Source organism: Salvelinus alpinus, chromosome 29, assembly GCF_045679555.1.
Source record: "Salvelinus alpinus chromosome 29, SLU_Salpinus.1, whole genome shotgun sequence".
Lineage (NCBI taxonomy): Eukaryota > Metazoa > Chordata > Actinopteri > Salmoniformes > Salmonidae > Salvelinus > Salvelinus alpinus.
Genome location: NC_092114.1, coordinates 19,201,770 through 19,219,811, shown reverse-complemented (window position 1 = coordinate 19,219,811; position 18,042 = coordinate 19,201,770). Strand labels below are relative to the sequence as shown.

General features: G+C 41.8%; 1 protein-coding gene across 4 annotated transcripts in view; it reads right to left on the bottom strand.

The window, feature by feature from the left end:
* The window catches only part of LOC139559226 (oxysterol-binding protein-related protein 3-like), a 30,540-nt gene extending 13,480 nt beyond the window's left edge, over positions 1-17,060 (bottom strand). For 3 of the 4 annotated variants that reach the window (XM_071375018.1, XM_071375021.1, XM_071375022.1), the window contains exon 1: positions 16,923-17,060. The gene's annotated coding sequence lies outside the window, so the exon portion shown is untranslated. Of the gene's footprint in view, positions 1-15,235; positions 15,336-16,922 lie in introns of those variants that run through there. The other variant, XM_071375019.1, reaches the window with a different exon arrangement.
* Between the last annotated feature and the right edge of the window lie 982 nt (positions 17,061-18,042).

Below are 18,042 nucleotides of genomic sequence, written 5' to 3'. Positions count from 1 at the left end.
CAACATGGGAAGTTCATAGGAGCATGTCTAATTTGGTGTCAAATGAAAGCTATTGTAAGAGTCTATATTCTGGGGAAATGAAGGCAAGGATACATTTTTCAAACATTTTCCATTTTAGGCAGAAGTAAAGGCTTTGATTTCAGGATAAAACAGATGGAAAGGGGATCTTAGAAAACATCTATCAGAAAAAGTCTTAAAAAAGGTATCAGAACTACATCAACACAATAACATTGTGTAGAAATTGTTAACCTTCTGTAAATGTAAGAAATATTGGCTTGTGCAATATTATCTTTAATATATTTTCTAATTTTGCTCCCTCGTGGAGGGAGGGAGGATACAGTGGCTTGCGAAAGTATTCACCCCTCTTAGCATTTTTCCTATTTTGTTGTCTTACAACCTGGAATTAAAATAGATTTTTTTGGGGGGGTTGTATCATTTGATTTACACAACATGCCTACCACTGAAGATGCAAAATGTTTTTTTTTCTGTGAAACAAGGAATAATTACAAAAAAACTGAAAACTTGAGCGTGCATAAATATTCACCCCCCCCTACTTTGTAGAGACACTTTTTGCAGCAATTACAGCTGTCGCTATAAGCTTGGCACATCTAGCCACCGGGACTTTTGCCCATTCTTCAAGGCAAAACTGCTCCAGCTCCTTCAATTCTGACCAGTTTCAAAGTCCCTGCCGATGAAAAACATCCCCACAGCATGATGCTGCCACCACCATGCTTCACTTTGGGGATGGTATTCTCGGGGTGATGAGAGGTGTTGGGTTTTCGCCAGACAGTGTTTTCCTTGATGGCCAAAAACCTATATTTGACCAGAGTACCTTCTTCCATATGTTTGGGGAGTTTCCCACATGCCTTTTGGCGAACGCCAAACGTGTTTGCTTATTTTTTTCTTTAAGCAATGGCTTTTTTCTGGCCACTCTTCCGTAAAGCCCAGCTCTGTGGAGTGTAAGGCTTAAAGTGGTCCTATGGACACATACTCCAATCTCCGCTGTGGAGCTTTGCAGCTCCTTCAGGGTTATCTCTGGTCTCTTTGTTGCCTCTCTGAATAATGCCCTCCTTGCCTGGTCCGTGAGTTTTGGTGGGCAGCCCTCTCTTGGCAGGTTTGTTGTTTGTTTTATTTTTTTATAATGGATTTAAATGGTGCTATGTGGGATGTTCAAAGTTTTGGATATTTTTTTTTAGAACCCAACCCTGATCTGTACCGCCACAACTTTGTCCCTGACCTGTTTGGAGAGCTCCTTGGTCTTCATGGTGCCGCTTGCTTGGTGGTGCCTGCCCCTTGCTTAGTGGTGTTGCAGACTCTGGAGCCTTTCAGAACAGGTGTATATATATTGAGATCATGTGACAGATCATGTGACACTTAGTCCACCTGTGTGCAATCTAACTAATTATGTGACTTCTGAAGGTAATTGGTTCTACCAGATCTTATTTAGGGGCTTCATAGCAAAGAGGGTGAATACATATGCACGCACCACTTTCCGTTTTTATATATATATTTTTTAAATGGAAAAGTGGTGCATGTATATATATATATTTTTAAACAAGTTCTTTTTTTAATTTCACTATTTTGTGTATGTCCATTACATGAAATCCAAATAAAAATCCATTTAAATTACAGGTTGTAATGTAACAAAAACAGGAAAAAACGCCAAGGGGGATGAATACTTTTGCAAGGCACTGTAATTAAAGTTCACAGAACTAACAAGTAATGGTAGACCTACCAATTAGTTAGTGATTTTACTGATAAACATTCTTTGAATTATAGTGATTAAAACTGGTAATTTGTGGAAAACCCCCTCCCTCGCTCTGCCTCACTGTCCAGTTCATACCATCTCTCCCAGCTCTTATTGACACTCTTTCTTCCCATTTACCACTGAGCACCGACAGACACCGGATGTCCATGTACGTTGAAATTTGGTCAGTCCACTCTGGCCTTGATGTTATCAGACGGACTGGAACAAATCTGAACCTATAATAGACGTATGTTTTACAAGTTTGGACAGCACAGTGCAGTCTAGTATAGTATATTGTATAGTACAATTGTATAGTGCAATTGTATTGTACAATTGTACTCTACCCTACTCTATTGTACTACACTGTACTGTGCTGTCCAAACTTGTAAACATGAGGAGAATGACAAATATCCATAATTATGCATTTCTGTGTAGTACAGATCAGGGATCCACGATGTAATTCCATTATCGGGTGTAAATCCACTTCACTTACTGTAGTTCAAATCTCAAGGTGCCATGTCACAGCTGACAGCCCATTCATCTTTCAATCTTCATTTAGAGCAGATATTTAACAGAATTACAGAGTTAAATATCAGAGGGAGATTTTACCGTGATCATTTTACCGTGATCCCGTTGCCAAAGTTTGCATCTACGCAGTTCTTCCACTAAATTAGTTTTGGTAAATTGTTCAACTTTGAAAACACATTTTAAAGTCAAACCTCAATTCCGTTACTGTGGAATTGCACCCCCAAGTGGCACCCTAATTCCCGTTTAATGCACTACTTTTGGCCAGTGCCCATAAGGTTCTGGTCAAATACAGTACACTTATATGGATTAGGTTGCCATTTGGGAGGTAACCAACCACTGAGCCTAGATATCAGACTACACTACACCTCAGCTACAGCAGTCGTGGCAACAGATTATTACACTAACACTGCATGGATACCCTTTAGTATGGCATAACTCTCCAACAGTTATTTATTTTATTTCACCTTTATTTAAATAGGCCATGGTGGCAAAGTAATTACAATATAGCAATTAAACATTGGAATGGTAGGATGTGCAGAAGATGAATGTGCAAGTTGAGATACTGGGGTGCAAAGGAGCAAGATAAACAAATAAATAAATACAGTATGGGGATGAGGTAGATTGGATGGGCTATTTACAGATGAACTATGTACATGTGCAGTGATCTGTGAGCTGCTCTGACAGCTGGGGCTTAAAGCTAGTGAGGGAGGTAAGAGTCTCCAGCTTCAGAGATTTTTGCAGTTTGTTCCAGTCATTGGCAGCAGAGAACTGGAAGGAGAGGCGGCCAAAGGAAGAATTGGCTTTGGGGGTGACCAGTGAGATATACCTGCTGGAGCGCGTGCTACGGGTGGGTGCTGCTATGGTGACCAGTGAGCTGAGATAAGGCAGGGCTTTACCTAGCAGAGACTTGTAGATGACCTGGAGCCAGTGGGTTTGGCGACAAGTATGAAGCGAGGGCCAACCAACGAGAGCGTACAGGTCTCAGTGGTGGGTAGTATACGGGGCTTTGGTGACAAAACAGATGGCACTGTGATAGACTGCATCCAATTTGTTGAGTAGAGTGTTGGAGGCTATTTTGTAAATGACATCGCCGAAGTTGAGGATCGGTAGGATGGTCAGTTTTACGAGGGTATGTTTGGCAGCATGAGTGAAGGATGCTTTGTTGCGAAATAGGAAGCCAATTCTAGGTTGAATTTTTGATTGGAGATGTTTGATGTGAGTCTGGACGGAGAGTTTACAGTCTAACCAGACACCTAGGTATTTGTAGTTGTCCACATATTCTAAGTCAGAACCGTCCAGAGTAGTGATGCTGGGCGGGCGGGCAGGTGCGGGAAGTGATCGGTTGAAGAGCATGCATTTAGTTTTACTTGCATTTAAGAGCAGTTGGAGGCCACAGAAGGAGAGTTGTATGGCATTGAAGCTCATCTGAAGGTTAGATAACACAGTGTCCAACGAAGGGCCAGAAATATACAGAATGGTGTCGTCTGCATAGAGGTGGATCAAAGAATCACCAGCAGCGAGAGCGACATCATTGATGTATACAGAGAAGAGAGTCGGCCCGAGAATTGTAGGATGGCCGGGGTGTTAAGCATGTCCCAGTTTAGGTCACCTAGCAGCACAAGCTCAGAAGATAGATGGGGGGCAATCAATTCACATATGGTGTCCAAGGCACAGCTGGGAGCAGAGGGTGGTCTATAGCAAGTGGCAACGGTGAGAGACTTGTTTCTGGAAAGTAGAAGGAGAAGCTAGAATTGTTTTGGTAAAAACCTGGATAGTAAGATAGAACTCTGCAGAGTTCTATCTCTGTAGTAGATTGCAACACCGCCCCCTTTAGCAGTTCTATCTTGGCGGAAAATGTTATAGTTAGGGATGGAAATTTCAGGGTTGTTGGTGGTTTTCCTAAGCCAGGATTCAGACACGGCTAAGACATCCGGGTTGGCAGAATGTGCTAAAGCAGTGAATAAAGCAAACTTAGGGAGTAGGCTTCTAATGTTAACATGCATGAAACCAAGGCTTTTACGGTTACAGAAGTCAACAAATGAGAGCACCTGGGGAGTGGGAGTGGAGCTAGGTACTGCAGGTCCTGGATTCACCTCTACATCACCAGGAGGAGCAGAGGAGGAGTAGGATAAGGGTACGGCTAAAGGCTATAAGAACTGGCCGTCTAGCACGTCCGGAACAGAGAATAAAGGGAGCAGTTTAAATCCAGCTGCATAGAAACACTACCACAACCCTGTCCATTAACAAGCTATGTCAGTTCACTGCATAGATACATATCCTCTGCCAAAGCACTGAACATTAACCATTAAACCAAAACACTCTGCACACAACTTCTACACACAAAACCCTTCTCCATTGTCCACTGAATTGACTGTACACAGCAGCGGTGTTACCCTCCAACTGGTTCCATAGATACTAACTAAATAAACAGTGAGTCAAACTAGACGGAGGGTGAGTCAGAGAGGGAGGGTGAGTCAGACAGAGGGAGGGGAATACCAAAACATTATAGAACACGCCAATACCAATACACTGCTTTTCAGATTTCCTGTAGGCTTGAATGCAAGTTGCAACTCAATAATTTACAACATGCTGTCAAGTACTCAGCTCCGTTTCACGTTAGTGTTGTTCTAATTAGGGAAGTGAAACCGAAAAGTAACAGTATGGTTTTCCAGGCTAGTCAACTGCAGCAGAATTAGATTGTATATGTCAACATAAAGCGTTGCGAATAGCAACAGGAAGACCTATATTGCAGGACATGCTTTGTTGTGCTCTGCATAACCTTGACAACAATCAGAAAATAAGTGTTCAAAACACTTCAGTTACCGTATACTATGCACCCCTTGAGGCATATCTAGTTGGGCACTGGAGGTTCTATTGTGGCCTTGTGTCTTATGAAATCCCGTGTGGCTCAGTTGGTAGAGCATGGCGCTTGCAACGCCAGGGTTGTGGGTTCATTCCCCACGGGGGGACCAGGATGAATATGTATGAACTTTCCAATTTATAAGTCGCTCTGGATAAGAGCGTCTGCTAAATGACTTAAATGTAAATGAAACCAAGTCAATGATTAAGGCCACGACAGCTTGTAAATGACCTGCTTAAAGTTATCACATGCTATTGTCAAGAGAAACACTGTGGGGATATATCAAAGCATCAGCATCTTGACTGTCTATTCATTGTGAAAGCAGCTATTCGAACGCATCAAACAAGAGTGATAAAAGTCCACTTTAAATCACAGAGTTAGGCTAACTCAGGCACAGAGCTGATGGAACAGAGACAGCCCTGTGAAGCAAAGCCAGTCTGCCAGGTAGCTCAGGACCATACAAGGACATTTGCATTTACACAGCCACCTCCCTGATAAGATGGGGAAGGGAGTAGGAATGTGACGTTTAAACTCATTTGGAATTCTTAAAAAGTTTAGAAAACACATCAAGCGAAAATCATTGTTCTTTTTACTAAATTAAAATCACAGTGCAGTTATCACAAAACTACCATCAACAGGTTCCAATCATGATCATAAAGGCAAAAAATTTTATTCACCAAATACCTAACGCAACAATGCTGTGAGTAGGAAGAGATGGCTATGCATCTTTCTAATGATTTGCCACTAATATAAAGTGCTCCGCATGTCTGCATCGTTAACAGTTGGAAAAATGGCAGACAGTGAGACAGGGAATCAACAGCAGTGAAGTCCAATATGGCAATAATTTGAGAAGTTAAATGAAAAGGTGATGAAATAAGAAAATGAGTTTTGATCAGTCGTGGAAATAAACGCTATAAACATATTGTCCCTCTGTTTCAAAAGAAGATGGAAAACAAGCTATGAAGGAAAAATACTGGAGCTGTGCAAATAATATTACGATATTATTGATGTGCCGTTTTGACAATATCTCGATATGCAACTATCGATTCCCCCCCATCACTATTCAATACCTAACAGCATATCTAGAACCAGACTACACGATGCCATGCTTAAAAACCGTGACGGCCCTGATGAAGACATTGTGTGTAGCTACCTGTCTGAGCAGGCTAGTGAGTCTGAGCAGTCATTCCAATGCACCACAAATATGCTATGCTAGTCATAAAAGAGCAGGACCACACACAGACACACACACACACACTTATAAACCCATAGTTTGAGGGCCATTTAGACTGACACACTCATTGACCAACTGCTTGCGTGTTATGAAACTCATGAGTAACCACTACCGCAGGGGTGGGCAACTCCAGTCCTACAGGGTCTGATTGGTCTCACACTGTCTCCATCCCTAGCAAACACAGCTGATTAATCAAATTGAATTCTAAACTGAAGATTATGATTAGGTGGTTATTGTAGTCAGGTGTGTTAGCTGGGGCAAAACTGTGACACCAATCAGGCCCCCGAGGACTGGAATTGCCAATCCCTGCACTACTGTATAACTCTTTCGACTAAAGCTGAGACATACTGAAGCCAAATCTCGTTCTATACAGAGTTACCATGGAGACAACCGACGGCACGGGAGGGGATGTATTCCGTTTGTTTGGGCTTCAAGGAAAATCTGAGGGCATAACACATGGATCTATTTATAGTTCCGGAGCCATTATCGACCAAAACGGGATCTCTTTTTTGGTGTTGCCTACCAGCTAGACTTAAAGTAACTGTCCAGTGTTTGAGATGTCAATGAAATATGACCTATAATGAATTACAATATGAGTGAAATAATTAAAACATTTTGGAAGGAGAACTATGTTAAAAAGCAGCTTTTCTGTGTTTGAATGGTGTGGGCCTACCCCAACAAAATAATGGTGTGGGCATATACCGTCATTAAAAATATTAAGGAAAGTAAACAGCTGATTGGCCTGTTATACACAGCTTAGAGGTGTCATTTTTTAAGTGTTTTTTCTGGAATTTCATTGGATAGTTACTTAAATGTAGTCTAAGGCACATCAAAGGGTGGCATTATTTTGAGAGCTCAGAGAGTTAGAATGACTAGTGAATAGGCCTACATTATAGTCAAGGAAATCACAAACAATCATATAGAGATGTCCTGTATTTAGCTAAATTTCTGTGGGAGTTCTGTCAATATGAGTCATTCGGCTATGTGGGATATTTCCGCACTAGTCAAGACATCGCAATGAAAATTCCCTTAAGTGACTGATAAGGAGTGTTGTTGACTATTTAAGACAGGCCTATGTCCCATTCAAGACAATTAATTCGGAACTCGGAAAGCTCCAACCTCCGACTTCAGTGCGTTCAAGACAACTGAACTTTTTAAATAGCTCCGACTGGGAAAAAATATATTTAACGGTCATCCAACTTGTGATTCCAAGTGGGAAACTCGGGCATCATCCTTGAGCTCAGACTTTCCAACACGAAGATTAATGACGTCACAATTTGACCTCACTCGAGTTTACAGTTGCCTTGAAAGCACCACTACTCTGAAATCTAACCAGTGTCATCTGACAGCCTAATGAAATAGTCCTGGGTCATCTGACAGCCTAATGAAATAGTCCTGGGTCATCTGACAGCCTAATGAAATAGTCCTGTGTCACTGACAGCAAAGGTCACCCTTTACCGCCACGACTGCTTGTCTTTCCCCTTTTTCCTTAGGACCACAGGAAACTCAGCACAGCAGGCATACTCAATCATACATTTGAGAATATTTCAGATGGTCCAAATGTCCTGTTGGAATGTGCGTTTTACAAGTTCAGGCTACCACCATCAACATACTGGGCGCATTCCTCTACCCAGGCGTTGTCGATGCATGCCAGATCTTACAACGCCTGGAAAGGTATTTTACGTATCAGCTAACCACATCAGAAGTTATAGCAACCATTGGTTGATGCAAGCAACGTCTAAGCAGTGGAACGCGACCCATAACTTGTCTTTAGGCTAGGCTTCCTTCAAATTAGAATATAAAGACATGCCAAGACGATCTAAAGCAATTCAATAACAAAATTGAAGTAGCCTAATCAATTAAATGTAGCCTAAGCTAATCAAATGTAGTAGGCTAGTCAGGCTGTAATTCACAATTCTTTGCCTGAAACTAATGCCTGCAAAATCATGTAAATGTTCCTTACAAGCCAACATGTTTAATAAAATTAAACTTACTCTACCGGTTGTTTGTGCGGTTTGTCTTTTTGCTGCACTTTTATACTTTTTTTTACAAAATATCCACCGGAAATTATTGTTTACCTGACTTATTAGCAGTATATGGTTCAGAACCGAGGTAAAGTTAGTTTATTACTTGATATTCAGTTCTCTCGTCAATAGCCATTGAACCAAGCATACCATGACAATGAAAATTGTATATTCTGAATCAGGGGAGGCTTGAGAACATTTAAAAAAATAACTGCTAGTAGGAAGCACAAAAAAATGGTGTGGATTGATCTCCATCCTCCCCTGATTCTATACCATTTTCAATGTCATGGCATGCGTTGTTCAACAGCCATTACATTTTAGTCATTTAGCAGACAAACTTACATTAGTAAGTGCATACATTTTCATAATGGTCCCCCGTGGGAATATATTGACGAGATTTTTTATTTTTATATATTAAATTCTCTTTACCTCAGTGCCAAACGGAACCATAGAAATACTAGCTCCCTAAAAGGTTGAGTTAAAACACTTTCCTGTGGATATACAGACAACCAGTAGAGTAAGTTTATTCAATATTCTGGCTTGTAAGGAACATTTAGACAATTTTACAGGAATTAGTTTCAGGCTGCATATACCAATTAATTGTGTATTACATCCTGATTAAATCAGACTAGTAGTAGGCTAGCCTGGGTGGGATTAAAATGGATTTAATTGTCTTTTTTTGTCAACAATCTACACAAAAATCTGTCAAAGTGGAATATATATATATATATATATTTTTTTACAAATGTTAGAATTTATAAAAAATAAAAACTCATATCTTGATTAGATGAGTATTCAACCCCCTTGATCAATACATGTTAGAATCAACTTTGGCAGCAATTACAGCTGTGAGCTTTTATGGGTAAGTCTAAGAGCTTTCTACACCTGGATTGTGCAACATTTGCCCAGAATTATTTTTCAAAATTCAAGCTCTGTGAAATTGCTAAACAACTATTTTCAGGTCTTGCCACAGATTTTCAAGTAGATTAAGTCAAAACTGTAACTCGGCCACTTAGGAACATTCACTGTAATCAACTCCAGTGTATATTTGGCATTGTGTGTTAGGTTATTGTCCTGCTGAAAGGGGAATTCATCTCCCAGTGTCTGGTGGAAAGCTGACAACCAGGTTTTCCTCTAGGATATTGCCGTGCTTAGCTCCATTCCGTTTATTTTTTATCCTGAAAAACTCCCAAGTCCTTAACAATTACAAGCATACCCATAACATGATACAGCCACCACTATGCTAAATATGGAGAGTGGTACTCAATAATGTGTTGTATCAGATTTGCCCCAAACATAACACTTGGTATTCAGCAGAAAAAGTGAATTGCTTTGCCACATTTTTTGCAGTATTACTTTTGTGCCTTGTTGTGAAAATGATGCATGTTTTGGAATGTTTTTTATTCTGTTCAGGCTTCCTTCTTTTCACTCTGTCAATTAGGTTAGTATTGTGGAGTAACTATGTTGTTTATCCATCCTCAGTTTTCTCCTATCACAGCCATTAAACTGTTTTAAAGTCACCATTGGCCTCATGGTGAAATCCCTGAGCAGTTTCTTTCCTCTCCGGCAACGGAGTTAGGAAGGACGCCTGTATCTTATTCCAAGATGGCATAGCAGTCAGACGTCCTTTGTCCTCGTCTTGTCGTGTCCCGTATATATATTTTCTTCGCATATTTTTCTATATATTTTTCTAAAAACTCAACTTCAAAACATTCTCCTGCAACCCGCCTCACCAATTAAAAAAATAGATATATTTTTCACCTCAAATCCGAAATCCACAACAGAAGCTAGCGAGAAGTTAGCCAGTTCACTAGCTAACCACGGTTGGCGGTCATCAGCTATCCTTTAGCTCGAAAAGCTATCACCAGTTTTGTACAACGCGACTCAGACCAGAGCATACCGGACCTATTTTCTCTCCATATCCCCGGATTTCTACCGCAAGCTGTGGACATTTACACCTGGATCTTGCAGCTAGCTATCTGCTATCCGAGTGACTATTGGCTAACGTCGGTCCCGGAGCAAACATCAATTATTCCGGAGCTAGCCAGCTGAAGAGTTCCATCAGCCACTCCTGGGCTACAATCACCTATCCGGACCTGTTTTACTGCCGATGCGGAGCCCCACCGGGCCTTCACGACTGGACTACCGACGTTATCTGCCCGAGGGAGTTATCCAACTGGCCCCTCCGTCGCGACGTTACCTGAACGCCCATCTGCGGCCCGCTAATCGTTAGCTGTCTTATCGGCTGCTATCTGAATAGGTCTATCGGACAATTTTCTTGGGCCACGATAACTATTTTGCCAATTGGATTGGTCCCCTCTACCACACGGAACCCCACTAATCTACAGACAGAAACGCACGAGGTGGCTAAAAACAGACCTCCATCTTCTGCCAGCTCGCTACCTATGGCCCGGCTAGCTGTCTGAATCACCGTGACCCCAACCAACCTCACTACTCACTGGACCCTTATGATCACTCGGCTAAGCATGCCTCTCCTTAATGTCAATATGCCTTGTCCATTGCTGTTCTGGTTAGTGTTTATTGGCTTATTTCACTGTAGAGCCTCGAGCCCTACTCATTATACCTTATCAAACCTTTCAGTTCCACCACCCACACATGCGATGACATCAGCTGGTTTCAATTATGTTTCTAGAGACAATATCTCTCTTATCATCACTCAATGCCTAGGTTTACCTCCACTGTATTCACATCCTACCATACCTTTTTCTGTACATTATACCTTGAAACTATTTTATCTCTCAAAGAAACCTGCTCCTTTTACTCTCTGTTCCGGACGGCCTAGATGACCAATTCTCATAGCTTTTAGCCGTACCCTTATCCTACTCCTCCTCTGTTCCTATGGTGATGTAGAGGTGAATCCAGGCCCTGCAGTGCCTAGCTTCACTCCTATTCCACCGGCGCTCTCTTTTGATAACTTCTGTAACCGTAATAGCCTTGGCTTCATGCATGTTAACATTAGAAGCCTCCTCCCTAAGTTTGTTTTGTTCACTGCTTAAGCACACTCTGCCAACCCGGATGTCCTAGCCGTGTCTGAATCCTGGCTTAGGAAGACCACCAAAAACTCTGAAATCTCCATCCCTAACTACATTTTCAGACAAGATAGAATGGCCAAAGGGGGCGGTGTTGCAATCTACTGCAGAGATAGCCTGCAGAGTTCTGTCCTACTATTCAGGTCTGTACCCAAACAATTTGAACTTCTACTTTTAAAAATCCACCTCTCTAAAAACAAGTCTCTCACCGTTGCCGCCTGCTATAGACCACCCTCTGTCCCCAGCTGTGCTCTGGACACCATATGTGAACTGATTGCCCCCCATCTATCTTCAGAGCTCGTGCTGCTAGGTGACCTAAACTGGGACATGCTTAACACCCCAGCCATCCTACAATCTAAGCTTGATGCTCTCAATCTCACACAAATTATCAATGAACCTACCAGGTACCACCCCAAAGCCGTAAACACGGGTACCCTCATAGATATCATCCTAACCAACTTGCTCTCTAAATACACCTCTGCTGTTTTCAACCAAGATCTCAGCGATCACTGCCTCATTGCCTGCATCCGTAATGGGTCAGCGGTCAAACGACCTCCACTCATCACTGTCAAACGCTCCTTGAAACACTTCAGTGAGCAGGCCTTTCTAATCGACCTGGCCAGGGGTATCCTGGAAGGATATTGACCTCATCCCGTCAGTAGAGGATGCCTGGTTATGTTATTTTAATGCCTTCCTCACCATCTTAAATAAGCATGCCCCTTTCAATAAATTTAGAACCAGGAACAGATATAGCCCTTGGTTCTCTCCAGACCCGACTGCCCTTAACCAACACAAAAACATCCTGTGGCGTTCTGCATTAGCATCGAACAGCCCCCGTGATATGCAACTTTTCAGGGAAGTTAGAAACCAATATACACAGGCAGTTAGAAAAGCCAAGGCTAGCTTTTTCAAGCAGAAATGTGCTTCCTGTAAAACAAACTCAAAAATGTTCTGGGACACTGTAAAGTCCATGGAGAATAAGAGCACCTCCTCCCAGCTGCCACTGCACTGAGAATAGGAAACTCTGTCACCACCGATAAATCCACTATAATTGAGAATTTCAAGAAGCACTTTTCTATGGGCTGGCCATGCTTTCCACCTGGCTACCCCTACCCCAGTCAACAGCACTGCACCCCCCACAGCAACTCGCCCAAGCCTTCCCCATTTCTCCTTCTCCCAAATCCAGTCAGCTAATGTTCCAAAAGAGAGGCAAAATCTGGACCCCTACAAATCAGCCGGGCTAGACAATCTGGACCCTTTCTAAAATTATCTGCCGAAATTGTTGCAACCCCTATTACTTGCCTGTTTAACCTCTCTTTCATGTCGTCTTAGATTCCCAAAGATTGGAAAGCAGCTGCGGTCATCCCCCTCTTCAAAGGGGGAGACACTCTTGACCCAAACTGCTACAGACCTATATCTATCCTACCCTGCCTTTCTAAGGTCTTCAAAAGCCAAGTCAACAAACAGATTACCGACCATTTCGAATCCCTCCGCACCTTCTCCGCTATGCAATCTGGTTTCAGAGCTGGTCATGGGTGCACCTCAGCCACGCTCAAGGTCCTAAACGATATCTTAACCGCCATCGATAAGAAACAATACTGTGCAGCCGTATTCATTGACCTGGCCAAGCCTTTCGACTCTGTCAATCACCACATCCTCATCGGCAGACGCAATAGCCTTGGTTTCTCAAATGATTGCCTCGCCTGGTTCACCAACTATTTCTCTGATAGAGTTCAGTGTCAAATCGGAGGGCCTGTTGTCCGGGCCTCTGGCAGTCTCTATGGGGGTGCCACAGGGTTCAATTCTTGGGCTGACTCTCTTCTCTGTATACATCAATGATGTCGCTCTTGCTGCTGGTGAGTCTCTGATCCACCTCTACGCAGACGACACCATTCTGTATAATTCTGGCCCTTCTTTGGACACTGTGTTAACAACCCTCCAGATGAGCTTCAATGCCATACAACTCTCCTTCTGTGGCCTCCAACTGCTCTTAAATGCAAGTAAAACTAAATGCATGCTCTTCAACCGATCACTGCCTGCACCTGCCCGCCCGTCCATCACTACTCTGGACGGTTCTGAATTAGAATATATGGACAACTACAAATACCTAGGTGTCTGGTTAGACTGTAAACTCTCCTTCCAGACTCACATCAAACATCTCCAATCCAAAGTTAAATATAGAATTGGCTTCCTATTTCACAACAAAGAATCCTTCACTCATGCTGCCAAACATACCCTCGTAACACTGACCATCCTACCGATCCTCGACTTCTGCGATGTCATTTACAAAATAGCCTCCAATACCCTACTCAATAAATTGGATGCAGTCTATCACAGTGCCATCCGTTTTGTCACCAAAGCCTCATATACTACCCACCACTGCGACCTGTATGCTCTCGTTGGCTGGCCCTCGATTCATACTCGTCGCCAAACCCACTGGCTCCAGGTCATCTACAAGAACCTGCTAGGTAAAGTCCCCCCTTATCTCAGCTCACTGGTCACCATAGCAGCACCCACCTGTAGCACGCGATATCTCCAGCAGGTATATCTCTCTGGTCACCCCCAAAGCCAATTCCTCCTTTGGCCGCCTCTCCTTCCAGTTCTCTGCTGCCAATGACTGGAACGAACTACAAAAATCTCTGAAACTGGAAACACTTATCTCCCTCTCCCTCACTAGCTTTAAGCACCAGCTGTCAGAGCAGCTCACATATTACTGCACCTGTACATAGCCCATCTATAATTTAGACCAAACAACTACCTCTCCCCCTACTGTATTTATTTATTTTGCTCCTTTGCACTCCATTATTTCTATTTCTACTTCGCACATTCTTCTACTGCAAATCTACCATTCCAGTGTTTTACTTGCTATATTGTATTTACTTCGCCACCATGGCCTTTTTTTGCTTTTACCTCCCTTATCTCACCTCATTTGCTCACATTGTATATAGACTTATTTTTCTACCGTATTATTGACTGTATGTTTGTTTTACTCCATGTGTAACTCTGTGTTGTTGTATGTGTCGAAATGCTTTGCTTTATCTTGGCCAGGTCGCAGTTGTAAATGAGAACTTGTTCTCAACTTGCCTACCTGGTTAAATAATGGTGAAATAAAATAAAAATTTATAAAATAAAATCTTTGTAGTGACTGGGTGTATTGATACGCCATCAAAGTGTAATTAGTAACTTCACCATGTTCAAAGGAACATTCAACGTCTGCTTTTTTTTTTTTACCCATCTACCAATAGGTCCCCTTCCTTGCAAGGCATTGGAAAACCTCCCTGGTCTTTGTGGTTGAATCTGTGTTTGAAATTCACTGCTTGACTGAGGGACCTTACAGATAATGATGTACAGAGATGATGTGGTCATTCAAAAAATCATGATAAACACTTATTGCACACAGTGTGAGTCCATGCAACTTCTGTAACTTGTTGTACTCCTGAACTTATGTAGGCTTACCATAACAAAGGGGTTGAATACTTATTGACTCAAGACATTTCAGTTTTTCACTAAAAGATAGATATATCTCTATATATAGAGAGAGAGATCTATCTCCACTGACATTATGGGGTATTATCATGTGTAGGCCAGTGACAAAAAAAACTGACTAACAAAATGTGTAAAAAGTCAAGGGGTGTGAATATTTTCTGAAAGCACTAATTTTCAGAGGTAGTTTTTCGCTGCCAGAGTATCTAAACGTGAGTCAATTCTCAATTGCAATAGTTTTAGAAAAATAAAGGTCTTTACTTTCACGTCACATCAAAATAATTCCACAAATGCAAAATATACACTTACTAGTGATGAGACGATTGATACCGGAGCTCCGATGCAGTTTCTGACGCACTACCGACCCGACAATGTATCGATGCTTGTTTCAAAGTATCATCATCACGTGATCAATAACGTCCAAACCTTCTATTTGATCACGTGGTTTTTCAAACAAAACGCGAGATCACACTGATTTCGTTACGGTTCCAGTGCTTTCTTCGATCCATGTCGTTATCAAACACTAACTCTACTAGACACCCTAATTACAATGTAGTTAGGATTTGTTCATATTCTATCAACTGAACGGTAGCTCAGCAAATAGAGTCGTGGACTCATGACCAGGACACAGACTACAGGGAATGGGGTCGAATCCGGCACAAGGCATATTTCTTTTTTGTGACGCTACACTTTATGCACATTGTTGTTCAAACAATTCGTTTTATTTAGTAAATTATAAACTTCTGTCCTAAGCATCCTAAATAATGCAATATATTCAGTGTCAGCAAAGGGAAGCATGATGGAAGGTGCGAACCTGCATGGCAGGCTAACTCAGGGTTTCCCAAACTCAGTCCAGGTGCCCGTTTAGTTTGTTGCTCTAGCACTACACAGTTGATTCAAATAACCAACATCAAGCTTTAGTTATTTGAAATCAGCTGTAGTGTTAGGGCAACAAAAAATAACTAAACGTGCATCCAGATGGTGCCTTAAGACTTAGCCTGGGAAACCCTGGGCTAACTGATAGTAGGCTACTAAGAGACAATTTATGCTTGATTTGAAAATGTGTTGGGAGTATCGCCTCAATCACACCGCATTTTGATATACCAGAAGTACATTCATTCCCAATGGAACGCTGTTTGCCTTGCAGCGTTAAAGAGGCAGTTGCAATGCGTTCTGTGTGGTTCAAAAATTGGATTTATCGAAGTATGTGTCAAACTGTATGTATAGACGGCTTGACAAATGGTAGCAGAAGGTGAATGTTGAACTTTTGTTGCATACATATCCAGAAGATGCTGCGTACCATTTTGACGGTGAAGGTGTGATGGAGGCATATGGATGGTGTGACGCAATTGCAGTTAACGTGTCTCCCGGCCTTCTTCCGTTACACACAGGTGTTCGGAGTATGCTAGATAGCACAAGTAACGTGGAGATATGGCCTTGTGGGAACACCAACCCTAAAAAAGGTGTCATCTAACGTTAACTATTTGATTTTTGAAAATTATTTATCGCTGATATGAAAGATACGTTTTTTTAGGTTATACGTTTGCAAAACCTTAACGTAAATGATGCGTGCTGACGTTTAGAGCAAGCGTCAGGGGTCTTTAAAAAGTCCACCGGGAAGATACCTTCATCAATAGGCGTTAAAGGTAGTTCGCGTCGATGAATTGCGTAGCCTAGGCGTAATTATAGTGATGAGGGTGCCACATCAGACACCAGCCAACTTGATCCATTCCAACTAGTCAGCGCAAAGACAATATTCCATGTTTGGAATGGCTCCATGCGATTAGAACATATTACAAGAGGAACTCCGTCATTTGGATTTATTTGAAAGATATTCTTAGCAGTTAGCCACATTTGTAAATATTTTGAAAGGAATATATTGACAATGAATAAACAGCGTGACCAAAAGCAAGAGACGTGGTAGCCTACTGCAAAAGCAAAGTAAACAACATTTTCAGATGCCTAAATACTAAATGAAATACAAAAAAACGCTTACACTTTTGAGATGAAAACTTCAGTGAATATAATCCAGCACAAATTGTAGGGAACTATCACTCTGGTTTGCTGTGTGAGTGAATGCAGCGAAGGGGAGGCTGGGGGGATTGAAAGCCTTTTACTCCAATGCCTCGCGAGTAAAAAGAGCATACGTCACTCAACAAATATAAGGGGGCCGGTACATTTGAACACACCACCGTACAATGACGTGGTAAAATACTTTCCAGCTCGCTCTCATGAAAATGTGCTACCGAATTACTGCTCGTCACTACTTCACAATATCTACACAAAACCTTTTTACTACTTGATTGCTGTTTAGATGTGTAGTAAACCAGTAGTGATTTATGTAGTAACTCATTGGAGCGGCAGGTAGGCTAGTGGTTAGAGCGTTGGACTAGTAACTGAAAGGTTGCAAGATCGAATCCCTGAACTGACAAGGTAAAAATCTATCATTCTGAACAAGGAAGTTAACTCACTGTTCCTAGGCTATTATTTTCAAATTCAATCCCTTTGGGTGCTGCCGTATAGTTACATTAGAAGTGCCCATCTAAGAAGGCTCAAGATCATTGGCCAGAGATAAAATGATGTCAAATCACGTTATATGTACAGTAGCTTTGATTGGACTGATCATGTCAACATCATACTTTCAAAATCTTAGCTAGCAGTCATCATCATTAATCAAGTCAACAATCTATTGGCAAATCCTTTTTAATCCTTGTCTTATGAAGAGAAAGAAGGAAGATAAATTATAGATTAAACGTATCGGTGCTTATCGGCCATTGGACATAAACATTACACAACAAGTTGGAAATCGCAAATTCAACAATGAGTGGTTTGGAAGGAATCCGTGGCTAACTGCAAGCATTGCAGGGCAATCATTAGCCTGCTATTCAGTTGAGTGGCTGTGTGGTCCCAAGTCTAAGATTAAGGGTCTCTTTTCCTAGTTTAAAATTATAAACATTAAACATTGGCCATGCTGTCAATGAAGAATGATTTGTGCTGCGCTCAAAACAACTGTTATCTCGGAACTGCAAAATCTGAGTTCAAGACAACTGGGAACTCGGAAAAAATTGGATGTGACTGGGAAAATACATTTTGAACTTTCAACAAACTCGGAACTG